The 19,200-nt window shown below is 32.5% G+C and overlaps 1 protein-coding gene and 1 pseudogene across 1 annotated transcript in view; both read right to left on the bottom strand.

The window, feature by feature from the left end:
• The window catches only part of LOC114328361 (titin), a 609,684-nt gene that overhangs the window by 292,429 nt on the left and 298,055 nt on the right, over positions 1-19,200 (bottom strand). The window lies entirely within an intron of this gene.
• On the bottom strand, positions 8,385-8,485 carry LOC114328372 (U2 spliceosomal RNA; annotated as a pseudogene).

Raw genomic sequence — 19,200 nt, 5'->3', positions numbered from 1 at the left:
GAAAAGACAAAATACATGATAATGGGAGAAACAGATAAAGAAAATGAAGACAATTTCACATTGGAGATAGAAGGAGAAAATGTATGCGCATTTAAAAGAGTTTCAGAATTTACATACCTGGGTGTAAAAGTAGATGAAAAGGGACATGGGGAAGGGGAAATAAAAGCAAGAATAGCAAAAGCAAACAAAAAGTATGGAGCATTGCGTCCATTAATGAAATCCAAAGATGTGTCAAGAAAAACAAAAATAAGAATCTACAAAACAGTTATCAGACCTACAGCTACATATGCATGTGAAACATGGGTGCTTAAAAAATCAGAAATAGACCTTTTAGAAAGATGGGAGAGGAAAATACAACGAGCAATATATGGAGGCGTGAAAATAGACGGTCAATGGAGAAGAAGAAATAATAAGGAACTTGAAGAACTATATAATGAACCAAAAATATCGACGGCAATCAAAGCACAGAGAATCCGATACTTAGGACACATAGAAAGAATGGGAAAGGCGAGAATGCCAAAAATGGTTCTATTACGTAAGCCAATACAAAAAAGAAGAATAGGAAGACCAAGAAGGAGATGGAAGGACAGCGTATATGAAGACTTAAAACAAAGTAATATTGTAAACTGGAAAGAAAAAGCTTTGGACAGAAAACAATGGAAGGAAGTGGTGAAGAAATGTATGGAAACACTATAATGTTAAGTGTAGTATTAAGTGTTTTATACAAACAAATGTAATATTGTATATATTATAGTAGTATAGGATATAGCATTATATATAAATATGTAATAGTAATTGTAAGGAAAAATTAAATCTTTCAGCCCTAGGCCTTCACGGCCTGTTGAGCTTAATAAAAAAAAAAAAAAAAAAAAAAAGTTATTTAATTATTGATAAACAATTACTTATCTAAAATTTTAGTTGAAAATTAAAGATTTTGTTGGAAAAACCCTAATTTTCCGGGGAAAATTTTCGTCGAAGTAAATCTAGAAAAACAGGTTTCTATGCAGAATTTAATTACGGTGAATTTTTATTTGGGTGTTTTTGGTGTAAAGTTAAAATCTTTGGAGTTATAGAGCAAAAATTTAAAAAAACACGACGTTCGGGCGCCATTTTGTTTATAAAAAAAGTAGCATACCATCTGCGGACTTTGCATACCTATATTATTAATATAAAGTATCATAAGATTCGATTCCAGTAATAAAATTGCTGCTAAATAACTTTTTCTTGTATTTTGCTAATTAGCCCAGAGTAAAACGGCGCCAAGCTGGGACAGCTTGTATATTAGTGCACTCTATGTAACCTACATCTGAATCTCAGGCTTTTGTGTCACAGTGTTGCCATACTATTTTGTTTATTTCTTTCATAATTTCAATCAATGTTACATGTACCTACAAGAATAATAGAATAATGTTATAAGAACGTTTAAATTGAACCCAATTTTGAAAAAATGTGAAAACTTTGAATTATCCACGTTCGTCTGTCCGTACGTCCGTCCGCCTGTCTGTCTGTCTGTCTGTAAACACTACTCCTCCGGCATTACACCAGGTATAGGCCATTCCACGAATATACGACTGTTTTGGATTATCGCAACAATGAATATTTTAGTGTGCAAAATAAGAAGTACGAAGCTCTAATAATTATTCCAATAAGTAACAATGTAATTTGCAATTTACTTTCGTTCTTCATATTTTGCACAGTACAATATTCGTTGTCGAGATAATCCAAAACAGTCGTATATTCGTGAAATAGGGTATAGAATGACAAACGCGGTGTCGAATGAAAGCTTATAATCTAAGGATGGTACTAAAGGTGAGAAATTTGACCTAGGCTGTCTGCCCGTCCGACCGCGAATATAACTCCTTCGTCTTTATACCAGGTAGAATAACAAATGGGGTGTCAAATGAAAGCTTATAATCCAAAGATGGTACTAAAGTCGGACGGACAGATCGACAGACAGCCTAGGTCAAATTTCTCACCTTTAGTACCATCCTTGGATTATAAGCTTTCATTTGACACCTCATTTGTCACTCTACCTGGTATAATAACGGAGGAGTTAAGTTTACACACAGACAGACAGACGGACGGACGGAGAGACGGACGTGGATAATTCAACGTTTTTACGTTTTTTCAAAATTGGTGAAAACAACATAAAAAACTTTACTTAATTGGTGTCTCAAAACTACATATTTTTTAAATGCAACTTTATGTAATGTGATAGTATGAAAAATAGAGGATATGGCAACGGTGTTACATGTCATGCTCTGATCCAATGTCAAAATACGCACAGAGATATTAGGGTGCACTAATATACAAGCTGTCCGATGAATTTTACTTGCGTGAGATTACTATAATTATGTTTAAGCCAAGGCGTATTTAAACAACTTCTTTAATGATATGTTAATATATTAATGACGAATTCCATAATAACCAGTAATCATATAAGTGTGAAAAACATTGGGAAAACTAAGAGGATGTACAAACCATTACAGCAACAATCGAGTTATTTGAAATGCTTATGTACAGCGAAACCCAAACACCACATATAAGCCAAAGTATTAGTGAGTGTCTGATTCCATCCGCTACCTTACATAAGGTTAAACGTTTTAAAAACTAATCATATCTCACCTCTTAGCATGTAGGTGGTCAACATTGAATCCTTGAATTCTGGGAGTATAAATGGAGTCTCCTGAACTGCAAATCCGATAGACGGAACCAAATGCGAGGAACCAAATGTGTTCAGAAAAGCAGAAGAATGGATGCAACTGTCTTTGAGTTTTTGTTGGTTTAGCATTAAATCGCACAATTTGCACGGCATCTTGACTTTCATAGTCATGTCGTTAAGGAAACTCTAAGTTATCACTGAAGATCACAATTTTATTCTATATCACAGCACTTTATCACAAATGTAGGCACGTTGGTCTATTCAAATCTTATTTTCAAGGTAATGTTCATTGATGTGTATAAAAATAGATGATTCATTTGTCACAGCACTGAAAACAGAAAATTTAAAGCTAGATCATAGGTGCATCTGGGTAATATTATGAATTTTGAGTAATTATTTTTGAGGACTACATAAATACTTGAGTTTTAAAAACGCGCCTTTTGAAAATAGTCGTTAAAAGTTAAATTGTTGCACAATTAGAGTCTGGATAAAATTACACCATGTCCGATTATAAAAAAAAACTAAAATATCAGACAAAAACTGATCCCAATATTTACCGTTCAAATTACACTCGCTATACTTATTAAAATCAACTACCAATGACGTAATAAGAAAAGATGAATTAGACATGTAGATGACACAGTGATAGTCCCTGATAGCTATAAACGATCATAATAGACATTTAATACTCAAATCATCATCAACCATGCGGTACTCTTAACATTCCTCTGCCAGGAAAGACCCAATCTTAAGCTTCTCATGAGACAACGACGTTGTCTCATAATAGTCTAAGAGCTAGCAACGTTTTCGAGAAATCATTTTAAGACGGCTGATTCTTTCATATATTGTTCCCTATGCTTCCTCGAACACCGTACCGGCCACCTGGCTGCTGATACAGGTTACGTTCATTACTGCGCAGCACACCTGTTCAGGTAAATACAAACTCAGGGTGATTGATTAGTGTGAAAAAGCTTAGTAGATCCGCTACAGTAATAGATAGCAATAAAAGTTAATAACAAAAATTGTAGCTAACTTTGCGATTCACATTACAAAATTAGTTAGAATGTTACAGGGTGTTCGATAACATAGTGGCAGACCAAACTTTTGTTTTTTTAAATGGAATACCTCATATTTTATTTTATATTCGAAATCTTCTTAACTTCCCCATCACAAAAATATAAAGGTTTGTTAAATTATACAGGGTAGGTATTTACATAGTTATAACCAATGTTCTATGAAAATCGTAATAAGTTCAGCTCCCTGTATAAATAAAAATAAGCACAACAGCAATTGTTTATTGGTGCCATATTTTTTTGTTGATTGTCAAAATTTATAAAAATGGTTGATATTGCTAATTTTCTTTATATCGAATACAGGGTGAGTCAAAACGCAAGTACATTATTTTCACAGCAATTTTAAATAGAACACCCTAATTAATATCTTGGTCTGAAAAATGAAAATATCTCGAAAACTGACAAATTTAGATATAGGGAATATTATACAAAAATTAAAGTACGGTAATGATATTTTTCGATAGTAATATAAAATACAGGGTGTTCCATTTAAAATTTCTGAGAAAAGAATGTACTTGCGTTTTGACTCACCCTGTATTCGATATAAGGAAAATTAGCAATATCAACAATTCTTAAAAATTTTCACAATCAACAAAAAAATATGGCACCAATAAACCATCGCTGTTTTCTTGTTTTTTTATACAGGGAGCTGAACTTGTTACGATTTTCATAAAAAATTGGTTATAACTTTGTAAAAGCCCTATAATATAACATAACAAACCCTTTATATTTTTGTGATGGGGAAGTTAAGAGGATTTCGAATATAAAATAAAATATAGGGTGTTCCATTTAAAAAAAAAACATAAGTTTGGTCTGCCACTATGTTATCGAACACCCTGTAACAATCTAACTAATTTCGTAATGTGAAGCTTAAAGTGGCCACAATTTTTATTAGGTTTGTTCTAGCATCAGTTTCAAAAGGTTTGAAACCATCAGCGAATAGCGGACCAGCGCGAGTAGAGGGGATAGCACTGGTGACTGTATTATGTTCTCTCACTGACCAACTGTTTGCTGACGGTTTCTGACTAGTTTGACTGTTTGCTAGAACAAACCTAATATTAACTTTTATTGTTATCTATTACTATAGCGGATCTACTGAGCTTTATCACACTCATCAATCACCCTGTATATTGAGTTTAAATTATTTTAGGACGAAAAATTTTTTTGTCATTACTTTTTAAACCACAGAAATGTCTGGCAATTACAGTTATATTTCTAATAATGTTTAAAAAGTAATGACAAAAAATTTTTTCGTCTTACATTAATTTTAAATTCGATATGTTTACTTGTACAAGTGTGCTGCGCAGTAATGAGCGCAACCTCCATCAGTAGTCAGATGGGCGGTACGGTGTTCAAGGAAGCATAGGGAACAATATATGAAAGAATCAGTCATCTTAAAATGATTTTTTTTTCGACGTTGCTAAGCTCTTGGTCCATAAAAGAGACAACAGAAAACAAAAACCGAGATGATGCAAGCACAGAAAATGGTTTAGAGAGCGAGCATGAACAATGAACAGAGAGGAAAATATTGTAACAAGACTTTTTACGTAAACAGGCTCGACAGCCCAAAGCCGCAAATATAGTAGTAACGGTAGTAGGATGTATAGAAGAACTTTCAGGTGGTGGTGTGGAAAGATCTGTTACGTCAAACAACAAACTCATTTAGAAACCATTATAGCTGGAATTTGTGGGTTAGCTAAATTAGGACAAAGTTTGTCAAATATGTTACGACATTATTTTAGATTTTAGAGCAGTACTAAATAATTATCGCCATTCAAATTTCCATCATAGACCAGGAAGGATATGTGAAAAAACGACTACATTCGGATGTGATAGGTAGCACTCTGATTTTTGCGCTAGCTCTGTATTTCTTTAGAGTAATTATTTACTATACATTAATTAGATGCTCGTCCATGAATTGATTTCATACTTATTTTGGTAGGGGAGCACAAGCGGCGATTTTTGCAGTTACTCGAGCGCGTCAGATTATTATATGGGGAGAAGCCTGGTACCCTGCAGATGTACCTCTACCATATATTGGCTCTTAAGACAGGGAAGTTCGTTAAGGGGGGCCCAAAAAAATCTATCCTTAAAAATACTCGGAAATTGTCAGATTAAGATAAGGTAAGGTAATCTGACGATTTAAGCGGGGCGTGAGGAAACGGGTGAGTCAAAAAGTTTCACAAAAAACAATATTTCGCGAACTGAACATTAGATCGAAAAACTAAAAAATACGTCTTCAATATTTTTAAAAAATCTATTGAATGGTACTAAACATGATCCCCCGGAGAGGGGTGGGGGTAAATTTAAAATTTTAAATACAAACCCCGCGATATTTCGCAAAATGAACATCAGATCGAAAACTGCAAAATACACTTTCAACATGTTTTTGAAAAATCTATCGAATGGGACTAAACACGACCCCCACGTAGGTGGAATGGGGGGTTACTTTAAAATCTTAAATGGAACCCCCCAATTTGTATTGCAGATTTGGGTTCTTTACGTAAAAATAAGCAACTTTTATTTGAGACATTTTTTCGAATTATGGATAGATGGCGCTATAATTGGAAAAAACGATTGTTCGAAATGGAAAGTCCCCACTAAAATGGAAAATTTTACTTAACTTTTTTTGGTTTTAGGACCTAATAATCACAACTCAATACGTCCCCATAAAGCTCGAGTGACTGCAAATTTAGCATACTTTGCTCCCCTACCATTTTGAAAATAAACAAATTTTGTGCTTTTCTATTTAATTAAGATAATTCCTTACGTTCGATAAACACTAATGGTTCTAATCGAAAAAAAAAATGATAGTGGATGTTTTACTACCGAAAGAATAACGTAAAAATTAAACTAGATACCAAGGCTTTAAATAATGTTCTACATCAGCCATCCATCCATTATTCGAACACTAAAAGAAATAGACCAGGGCGAATCTGCAGAAAAAGAACTACATTTGGACGTAAGCGGTGTCATTCTGATTTTTGCAGAGAAAGTTGTGTGATGGCTTAATAATTAACTTTTCCTCCGTCTCAAATAGGTCGAGAATATTAGTACAAAAAAGTTATATTTAAAAATGATTAAAAACTAAGCGGGAGAAAAACAAGCCTTTTTTTATTCAATGTTTTCTTTAATTGGAATCTTAATTTTTTTTAATTAAAATTCTCTAAAATTTTTCATTACAAAAACACAGGTTCGCCAATTAGGCGAGGCATTGAAGCAATAAACCTACCAAATTTTTGCAGTTAAATTGTGTGTTTTTGTGTTTTATTGGCACTGGTTTTCACAACCAACTGGCCAGTCAATTTCATAATGATTTTTTAGACTATAAGCCCGAACTATACATGTCAGCGTCGAAACACCCGAACTGTTCCCCTTACATCCAGAACGACCTAATGGAATGAACCTGGACTGGAGAACCTGGCGGACACTCAACCGAATACGCACAGGTGTTGCCCCTGTAAAACAGAACTTTATTAAATGGGGCATCAAGACAGATAACGACGCACTTTGTGAATGTGGGGAAATACAGAGCGTGGAGCATCTGAGAGTATGCAGACTTTGCCCATCACAGTGCACCCTCGATGATTTATGGCTCGCAAATACAAAGGGTGTAGACGTAGACGTAGCCCGATATTGGGCAGAAAAACTGTAGTCGGATCCAGACACGAAAAAGTAAAAGTAAGTATGCGTCGCGAGGCATAAAAAGTCTTCCAAAAAGTGTAAAAATGACGTGGACTCTTTTTACTATATTTGTGGCGAATCCATTAAAGTGGGAGCCAAAAAACTTTGTTTGAAAGCTCTACAAACAAGAAGCTTAAAAGCTTCTTAATAAAAGAATTAATTTCCCCCTCTTCCTCTGGCTCATGCTGTAATACTCAAATAAAATTACGAGAGCGTCAAAATTGTGCCAAAGTTTTAAAATATGAAGAGTACGTCTGGTACGTCTGGCCACTGATAAGGGATTTCAAGATGGTTGGTCAGTCAGATACACCAAATATCCATATTACCTTTGCTTATAGGATAGTAGCCCCAATGTACTTCACTACCAGCAGCACTAAAGCACCCATCCATGTTTTAATGCCTCCATTGCACATAAAATTAAGTTTCATAAGGTAGTTCGTAAAGCCCGTTCAATATTTAAAATCATTTTTCCCGAAACTGTCAGAGGCAGACAATTACAAAAAGCTTATTTCTAATATGCTTGACAGCGTTAAAGTCATGGGTTGCAGGATGTATCTTAAAGTACACATGCTACATGCTCAGTTGGATAAATTTAAAGACAACCTGAGTGCATATTCAGAAGAGCAAAGGGAACGCTAATGAACTTCGAACAACGGTATCAAGGACAAAAAAACGAGGTTGAACAAAATTCAATTTCAAAGTAAAAAACCATATTTTTAATCATTTTTACACATTTTGATTTTTTTAATATCCCCGACTAGACCTATTTGAGAGAGAGAGAGAGAGGGAGAGAGAAATTTAATTATTATTATTGAAGTTATTACACTACTTTTTTTTGCAAAAATCAGAATGCCACCTCTCACATCCAAATATGTAGTTGTCTTTTCGCAGATCCATCCTGGTCTAGTCTGAGTTCGTATTATTTCTAGGGATGCACTTTATTTTCTTTTAGTGTTCGAATAATCGATGGATGGCTAATATAGGACATTTAAAGGTTTGACATATATTTTCAAGCTGATAAGAATAGATACTACACTTTGATCTTAGCCAGAGGCCGAGAAGCGATCTACCTCCAACGCTCCGGAGGGCATAAGAAGTTTCGAGAAAGAAGAAGAAGACATCTATTTTAATTTTTACGTTATTCTTTCAATAGTAAAACATGACCCACTCTAATTTTTATTGATTAGAGCCATCAGTGTTTATCGAATGTAAGAAAACCCTGTCTTAATTAGCTAGGAAAGTACAAACTTTGTTATTTTCAAAATAAGCACGAGACAAATGCACGGACGGGCATCCAATTAATATATAGTACATATTACTCTAAAGATATACAAAGCTAACACAATTTAAAGCATTTTCACAATCCTAATTAATAAAATAGTTTTGTTTTTAAAGAAAAAACAAGTTTATTATTAAAAAACAGCTCATTAGGAGCTACAGCTATGTATTATAATTGCTGTGCAGGGGCTTTAATTTCATTCTGAAATTAGCTAGCATGTACAGTTAGTTGTTGTCTCGTATAAATTGCAAGTGGGAGAAAATAATATGTGTAAAATGCCAATTAGTAATGTTAAAAATATACCGACATTAGCATTACAAGTTTTCGGACTAATAATATATGTAATATATATAATGTCAAACTTGTTTTGCTACCTGCTTCTATTTGTTTCATAACTTAACAAATAATTCTCCCTTTTTCAAACACTACCTATTTATACAGTTAGCTAAACCAAAGAATACCCCAACGAACAGACTTTAGGAAGATAGTTAAATTACAATCAAATAAATGATGTATATTGGACATGATATATAAATATATATACATATTAAAAAACAACCAAATTGTATATCAGCAATAAAACCGAAGATATCTCCAATATATTATTATAATTTAATTAATTATTATGTACAAAAGCGGACAATAAAAGAAAATATACGTGAATGTAAGGATGGAAGTAGAAGATGGTATGGTTTTAAAGATTAAAAGAGGAAATTAAAGTGGCATTAAAAACAGATAAAATGGCAAAGCCGTAGGTCCAGATCAAATCCGCGTAGAAAAGCTTAAAATGCATAAATGATAAAACGTTAGACGTTAGACAGTATAGTGGACTTATAGTATGTTAGTCCAGAGAAATAAGGTTTTTCTCGTAACACATCCCCCTCCAGGCCGAAACCAAATTTTTTGAGTAGTATGGACATCTATATTATTAACCTATATGTTTCCTGCAGCCGATTTTGATGATATACATAGTTATAAACAAATGAAGATCGAAAAACGGTAAATTATCGCTTTTTTCGTCTATTACCAAAAATTTAAGCACTTTAAACAAATTTGAGAGTAAGAAACTCATAAATCGTATAAAAAACTTCAATATGGCATTCGCTGAATATGTCCAACCTTACTGGTTGCTTAGAAAATTGCAAAATAAATCATAAATATTGAGTTTTTATAAATATTCGTAACTTAGGTAAAAATTAACTTAGAATCTTCTTATTACGCGGAATGCCGAGACTTCTTGTACTTAAATTATATTTTAAATTTCAAAGCAATTGGTCAAATAGTTTAAAAGTTATTTAATTTATTTTTCCCAAATTCATTTTTTTTGCAACACTATAAGTCAGAAAATTATGAGGTTACAATAATACTTCGGACAGTTTATGAAAGAAGAACATTTATACTATTACCTTAATTAAAAATAAATGATAAAAAATAATTTTAAACAGTGTAAAATTATTTTGCAAAAACATGTCCATTTTTTGGTTACTTATAAACAATTAGAATAACTTTTTAACCGTTACCCGTAGAAAAATTATTTCATTTTCTGACTTACAGTGTTGCAAAAAAAATTAATTTTGGATAAACAAATTAAATAACTTTTAAACTATTTGACCAATTGCTTTGGAATTTAGGGTGTAATTTAAGCACCATAAGTCTCAGCATTCCATGTAATAAGAAGGTTCTAAGTTAATTTTTACATAAGTTATGAATATTTATAAAAACTCAAAATTTATGATTTATTTGGCAATTTTCTAAGTAACCAATAAGGATAGACATATTCAGCGAACGCCATATTGAAGTTTTTTATACGGTTTATGAGTTTATTACTCTCAAATTTGTTTAAAATGCCCAATTTTTTAGTAAGAGACGAAAAAAGCGAAAATTTACCGTTTTTTGATCTTCATTTGTTTATAACTATGTATATCATCAAAATCGGCTGCAGGAAACATATAGGTTATTATTATAGATGACCATATTACTCGAAAAATTTGGTTTCAGCCTGGAGGGGGATGTGTCACGAACACGATATTTTTTTTCCTTATTTCTCTGAACTATGTAACCATTGTTTCGGAATATGTATGTCTGTATGTACAGGGTTATTCACTATATTTTGACCCCCCTGTAAACTGCTTTATTTACAGAATTAGAAAAAAATGTAAAATACAAAAGTTATTCGATTTTTAAATTATGATTTTTTGACATATGTATCGTACTAGTGACGTCATCCATCTGGGCGTGATGACGTAATCGATTATTTTTTTAAATGAGAATAGGGGTCGTGTGCTAGCTCATTTGAAAGGTTATTAAATTCCCTATTCAGCAATATAAACATTAACATGATTATTTATACAGGGTATCCAAAAAAATTTTAATTAAATTAATTGACACAAAAAGAAGAATGTATGTAATTTATTTATATCAATATACATTCTACTGCTGTCAGAAAACAGAAATAAATGATTATTGAACGAATAAACATTAATTTTTACTTAAATTCAATGTTCAAGCTGCCACCCATCTGTCTCTTGGCAGTTTGAACGTTGAATTTAAGCAAAAATCAATGTTTATTTATGCAATAAACTTTTATTTTTGTTTTGTAACAGCAGTAGAAGATATTTTGAATTAAATAAATTACATACGTTCTTCTTTTTGTGTCAATTAATTTAATTAAAATTTTTTTGACACCCTGTATAAATAATTATTTTAATGTTTATATTACTGAATAGAGAAATGAATAACCTCTCAAATGAGCCAGCACACGACCCCTATTCTCATTTAAAAAAAATAGTCGATTACGTCATCGCGCCCAGATGTGTGACGTCACTAGTATGATATATATGTCAAAAAATCATAATTTAAAAATCGAATAACTTTTGTATTTTACATTTTTTTCTTATCCTGTAAATAAAGCAGTTTACAGGGGGGTCAAAATATAGTGAATAACCCTGTACATACATATTCCGAAACAATGGTTACTCTCCACCTTTTGCGTTAGATATCCCTAAAAACAAAAACGTTAAAAACTGCAGTGAATACCGAACAAGATCATTAATAAGTCATGTTCTCAAAATATTCTTGAAAATAATACATAGTCGTATAAATAAAGAAACTAGAAGAAGGAATAGATGATAATCAGTTTGGATTCAGAAACGGACTAGGAATCAGGTAGGCGTTATTTGCTTTTTAATGTGATCGTTCAAATGTGTATGTTTGTTACGTTGATTTTGAAAAAGCGTTTGACAAAGTAAGACATGAAAAATTAGTCCAGAATTCTAAAGACAAAAAGCATATACAAAAGAAGTTCACAGTTCAGAAATTGAAGTCAGGAGAAGAGTTAGGCAGGGATGTACTATGTCTCCATTAGGTACTATTCAATGTATATATAGTTAATTTATTTTTGAAGAAGCATTACTATCTGAAAGTAAAGTAATAATTATTAACGGAAGAACTATTAATAACATAAGATATACAGATGCCACAGTGATTATGGCAAGCTCTACTGAACAACTCCAACTACTACTAAATAAGACAAGCAGTTTCTGTGAAAAATATGGACTAAAAATGAATAAAAAAAGAATAAATATGTATATGATAATAACAAAGAAAACAAATATACAAACATTTATTTGAGAGAAGTGCTGATATAAATAAGGGTCAGGATAGAAATATGTACCAAGAAATGTGTTTGTAGATGAAAACAATTTTCTCCAATAAAAACTTTAGATCACAACTGAAAGTAAGTGCTCTGAGATGTTGAACAAAATACCCGAGTACCTTTTCCACTAAGCTTGCCCCACGCCTGACTAACGAAAACATGGAGTGTTGGACATACTCTGCCACTTCAAAATAATCAGCCGGCTATTTCTATGAGCGGAATTGAATAGTGTCAACGTTCCCGTAGACAACTTAGCCGAAAATATCTATAAAAAAACCTTGTTTATGGGACTTTTGGCCACGTTTTCAACATTTCGTCCCACTGTATGACATTGTGATTTCAGGACCTTGTTCTGACTGCATTATTTCTATATGATCTGGACTGGGATCTTTTCCTATTAAATGGTCAAAAAATCTAATATTATTGATTACTTCTCTGCTGTGCCTGATACGATTATGTTTTTCCTCAAGGCTTCCCTGAATATATCTTCGAAGTGTTCGCTAAAAAGACTTTTTGAGAACACTAAACAGATCATTTTTACTATAATAAAATTAATATAACGAAAGCTGGGTAAAGATAATCTCTAAATACAAATTTCGAATTTATTCGGAACACCTAAATGGATCGAGTTTTGATATTCCTTTCGGATAACAACTATCCATCCGTATCTGGATTGTGGTTTACACCAATATTTAGCTTATTTTTAGAAAAGCATCTACCCACTGCTATTCACTATTCCACAAAATCAAAGCGTATTTATTTCCTCTCGTTAGTATGAACATCAAATGTATTTTTTTAAATTGAGCCCTAACACCTACCTTTGGTTATCCCATTACATCAAAATTACAAGTTACGTGTTGGGAAATCACCGCTGCACTATCGGTTACAAAGTGAGATATTTTAATTTAAATGCTTTATTTTGTTTGTGTTTAACAGAGCACCATACTGGAAATTGTTTTCGAGGTAGGAAATATAGTGGTATGAAGAGGTCATTTATTTTCTGGACATTGGGTTATACTGCGAGTTCTAAGTTAAGTGGCATTTAGACGCCGCGCCGTGATAAATCGCAGCAATTTATTGTGACGATAAATTGCTGCGATTTATTGATTCTTTTAAAGCTGTTTAGACGCTGCGATAAATTGTTGCGATTGATTATAAACTGAAACAACTCGATCGTTACAAGAAATTGATGCAATCCGATACCAACTCCAATCCAATTCCAATTCCGATAAATCGCGGCGATGTACCGTTTACACACAACGATAAATTGAAGCAACTCGATTGATATCTAGGATTGGCAAAAACAAATTACACATCGATATATCGTATCATATGATACATCGAATGAAGATATCGATATACGATATATATATATCGGAGAAAATATATCGATATATGCAATGTATCGATATATTATTCTCCTTTTCGCTGTATTTTCTTTGGTTTAACTTGATTAAAAAGCTCTACTATTTGTTTTAAGTGGGCATATCAATTGGATGTATTTATTGATGTTTTTAAAACTTTGGAGCAAAAATTGCTAGATTGTTCTTTATTAATTTTATTAAAATGCAACCAAACATTGCTTTTGGGTGAAGCCATTATTGTTTATTGTTTTATTATTATTAACTACACACAAATTCAATAATAGGTACCTACTTGGACCAATTCTTGATGGTAGATATTAAAAACGAAATGTTGGATTCCAACACCAGTAATCTTGACATCTTGAGTTTTAGTAAATAGGTACAATACAATTATAAAACTTTATAGAACGTACTACGTGAACGTTACGAATGTTAAATTTGAAATCGTTTTATTACGTTTTACATAGCGTGCCCTCTTGAAAAACATTGTTAAAAGTTAAAAAATATTGTACCTGAAATTTTAAGGTGTACAAGATTCAAATTTTCTGTCCTTGTGGGATCGGTACTCACCGGAGGGACCGCAGACGTTCGGATACAATTAGCGTCTCTTTGCAAAGACAATGACGTCGACTTTGCAAAGTAACAAGACACTTACTCAACACACACACTACACATTACTCCACTGACTTAGTGATAAGTTATACAATTACGTGGCTAAAGGTTCTAGTTCTAAACCAAGGCCAAAATCAGAGAAAAAAAAAAGATTCAAATTAAATAATACCTACTGGTCGAAAATATTGATTATGATATTTTTTAGTATATTATGCTAAGCGTCTCAAAAAAGTAAGGATATAATTTTTTATATTATAAGATTTTATTATAATTTTATATATTGCCAATATGGTATATAGTCCAAAAAGCCACTGCGCATCTGCTAGGAAAAATATTCCGATTCGGATTTTTTGCACAATCTTACTCAAAAAGGACCCCTTTTAACAAATGTGCATGTTGCCAGGACCAAAAGTGGGTCAAACATTCTTTAAACGTTTTTTTTTGTTTTTTTCCTAAAATATTTTTTTTGCATGTACCAAAGTTTTTTTTAGGTTTTTTGGATCATTCCAAACAGAAAAGGTCGTTAGTAACTGTTCTCTAAAGTTGATAGTTTTTGACATATAAGCGATTAAAAATTGAAAAATTGCGAAATCGGCAATTTTTAACCCTCAAAAACTATGTGAAAAACTGAAAATTTGAATGTTGCCAAGGTAAGTAGTTATTCTTTAAACATCGATTGATGAAACCCCGAAGAGTTTTTTGCAATACAATATTCAAAACTCCTTTGTTTTTTAATTGCTAATCAAGCGTGCGCGACACTATTTTCCACCGTTGCATGTGTATACAGTATGGTGCAAATGAAAGGAATAAATTCGTTATTTCATAAACCCGCGACTTTAAGGAAAAATCCCGAAACAGGTCCATTTTTATTTTTAAGTTATGATATTGTGGCATATCGATGGATTAGTGTGAAAACCTCGTATCTCATTTTTTTTTCGAAAATGACATTTTGGTGGTTTTAGTTTGAAAACCTTGTATCTCACGATTTACAACTGTTATAAAAAATCCAAATACACCAGACTATTTTCTACAGCCGAAAAAAGAAACCACGTATATCAATTGCTCTCTTGATTTAGTGTAAAAAAACCACGTATATTTATAACCAAGAATTTGGTACTGAATTTGGAGTGTTTGTTTAAGAAATTCGACTTGGAGAAATGTTTTTTTGTGAATAGTCCGGCATATAGAAACATTTTGTGAACCTTAAATCAAAAGATTTGTACTGTATCAACCTAGTATTTGGAGGTGTGCAATAAGCTATGAAAAATTAAAACCTCGTAAATAATCATAAAAACAACCTCATTTTAGATGAAGAACACGTACATATATCAAGATATACGAGGTTATCATAGTTACTTGGACAAAGGCTCTATATACTGCAAGGATATTTACGTGTTTTTCATAGTTAATATTTGTATTTTCAATTTAATAGCAACATTTAACACTTTCAGCTCTGGGCCAAGATCAGATATTTGTCTCAATGTGCTCAAATTAAAATGCGTAACAGTAGTTTTTGTTTTTAGATTATATTATGCAGAAAATCAGTTTTTTGCCTCTCCTGTAAAATTCTAATTTAATGAGATACGAGGTTTTCACACTAAGCCATCGATATATGGTATACTAGTCACGTCATCCATCTGGGCGTGATGACGTAATCGATGATTTTTTAAAATGAGAATAGGGGTCGTGTGCTAGCCCATTTGAAAGGTTCTTCAATTCTCTGCTTAGTAATATAAACATTTACATAATTATTTATACAGGGTGTCCAAAATTTTTTTATTAAATTAAATTATTTGACAAAAAAAGAAGAATGTAGGTACACGTTAAGCTTTATAAATGGTCGCCTTTGTCGCATTATCTCCCAAATGATCTAGTGTCCCAAAAAAAATTAGATTGAAAAAAAAATATTGGGATGGCCGGTTAATGAACTCGGATTGCCCATTGCCAGATCAAATTTACCGTCGTAACCACTACAACTACATAAACCATTTCGGGAATAATCGTTAATTTTATTATACTTTTGTAGCTTAGTAACTTCTAAACGGCTTAACAGATTTTGATCACTAAACATGAGTTTGAAACGTATTGACAAGTAGTATCTAATGCATCTAAGATCAAGTATGATAACTGAAGCTATTACAGGAATTATTGAGCTTGAAAAACCGTTTTTCCCATAGGAAATAGATATGATCATACTTATGAAGCCTATTACTTAAAAATTCGAATTTTCCCGGATATGAGGTATACACCGTCAGATTCGTCTAGAGTCCTTCTACAAACTCTCAGTTATTGGCGCAATTCGTAGGTTGAAATTTTGAGTAATTGTCGAAAAACCAAAATTTTCAAAGTTTAGTTTTTCAATTTTTCGGCGATACTGAGCCGTGTGTATGTCTGATCCTGACGGCTTGGACACCATTTGAAAGCTTAACTCAACACTATTGATTTGGTGTATTTGCGGTTCTCCTGTCTCTTCTTGACCGAAGATATATACCCCCAAAAAATATGCCGTTTTGTACCTACCAAGTCCTATAGCTGGCTTATGGGTGCTCAAAAGTCACAAACTACACCGGTTCTGAATCGGCCCTGATCCCCTCTTCAAACGCAGAAAAAAAATTCAGATCGGTTTAACTTTTCCAGTCACATACATACATATCCACAAACATTTTCCCTTTTTTAAATAGAAATTGAGTCATATTTCTGAGCTCGGTAACTTTTGAATGGTACAACCGATTTTCAAAATTGGACATGAGTTGGAAAGGTAATGATCAGTACTATTAGAAGCCGTAAAGGTTGGACTTAAATTTTCGAAGTTTTTGGGAGTTTTGGGGACGAGAACGAAAAACAGACCCTAAATAGGAAGGGCCGTAAAATCCACACCCTTGGACCAAAATGGATGGTCGAAATATTAATGGGTGAGTCTTTTCCTGAACTTGATGGGAGTTTTTTGGAAAATCGAAAATTTCGTGTGTATATAGTGTCGCGTGTAGGGGGGTGTTGGTGTGCGCCACTGGTGAGAACTGTCGTTCTCTGGTAAAATGCGCCTAACGTTTTTTTAATTAAACCTCCTGACACGTGATGCCAATGAAGTTTGCAACATTTTCATCGCCTTAGAACATGCGTACAACAATACTAATACTACTTTTATATTATAAAATTGTCATAAGTGATAGTCCGATTGCAAAGTGGATAAATTTAAAGAACATTTTAATGAACAAAGGTATTTTCTTCAATATTGAACGTCAATGTTTTCTTTCTGTACGTCAGAAAGAGCCTACTCGTTAGATAAAGAAATCATCAATTACAATAATTAACCATGAATGTTTTGACATAATTGTATTACGTAAAACTGATATATAGTTATTAATTCATTACTCTTTATCAAGAATTGCTAACGCTGCGGAAAAATAAACAGGTATACAGTTATCATAAAAATTAGATAAGATTTATTTTGTGTGTATAAAATAACAACTAATATACAGGGTGTCTGTACAGAAACTCTACCGACAAACGAAGACAAGAGATTCCTCAGATAAATTTAAGACATTTTACCCCAATTTTCTAGTCCGAAAATGCTTCCTAAGGGAGCTAGAGCTCTTTGAAGATGGCGTCTTGTAATTAGTTTTTCTTAAATAACTCCAGAACGCGTTTATTTAGAAAAATGAAAATTGATATGCATATTTATCTTCTAGAGATAAATCGATTACATTTATTGTGAATTTCTAGTACCGGTCATAAGGGTCATAGGCGTCCGTTTTGGGTAGGGCAACGGTTATTTTGTCGCATAACTTTTATGTTTTTAACTTTTAAGTATTATTGACACTGGATTATTAAATTATGAGGTATGCTAGTACTAAAAGGTACTCTTGCTTTAAGTCGGTAGAACACACCGTTTTTTAGAAAAATCGATTTGAAAATTTTTCGTTTTTTGAAATTTCAAAAAAAATTTCAAAAAAAAACATTTAGAAAAACGAAAACTGGCAGTTTTATTTATATTCCAGAGACGAATCAATTTCATTAATTTCGAATTTCTAGTACCGGTCATATGCGTCCGTTTTGGGTAGATCAAGGGTTATTTTATGGCATACCTGAGCAACATAATAAGTATGAGCAACATAATAAGTATGTTGCTCAGGATAGAGATCAATGGAAGGAGTTGGGAGAGGTCTTTATTGTCAAAAATGGACGATAGAGGCTAAGAAGAAGAAGCATTTAGTGTTTAGCATTGTATAATACTTCATTGATATTCACTTTTAAGACCCACAGAATAATTTTTTGTTTACTTGTCGTCGTCGTGATTTGTAAGATCTTACAAAACTTTTTTGAATTTCAATAGTTTTTGTGATCCAAAAACAGTATAACCTAATCAAAATTCGTGTTATTCAATGAATAAATTACAATATAATAATTGCAATACATCACACGCTTAGCAAATAAATTACATTATTTTATACTTCGTGAGGCTCATTAAACGATCGTTTCAGTATTTATTAAAATACTTGCGTAAGTATAATTTAACAATATTTAAAAACTCTAAATTAAAGCAACCTTAATTTTGAATTATGCGCCGTATTGTTTACAGAGCTACAATGACTTCTTTTACGTGCGTGCCTGAACCCAATTTAGTTGAAGGATGTTCAGTTACGAAAAAGACGGCGTAGAACTCAACAAAAAAAACGGAATACGACAAAGAAAGATTTGAAAGATCTTATTAGAAAGGATATAATTATTTATGAAACATTTAAAATTATCTTAACGCACTAATACGAAAAAACTTCGATTTGTATATTGGTATAAAATGTTTATTAAAAAACGTCTTAAAATGTCATCCAAATGGATTGCAAAACGTTTTCGATCCAAATTAAATCATCTTC

The sequence above is a fragment of the Diabrotica virgifera genome, chromosome 6 (genome assembly GCF_917563875.1).
Source record: "Diabrotica virgifera virgifera chromosome 6, PGI_DIABVI_V3a".
Taxonomy (NCBI): Eukaryota; Metazoa; Arthropoda; class Insecta; order Coleoptera; family Chrysomelidae; genus Diabrotica; species Diabrotica virgifera.
Note: the sequence above shows the minus strand (reverse complement) of the source record. Positions and strands in the feature narration are given on the sequence as shown.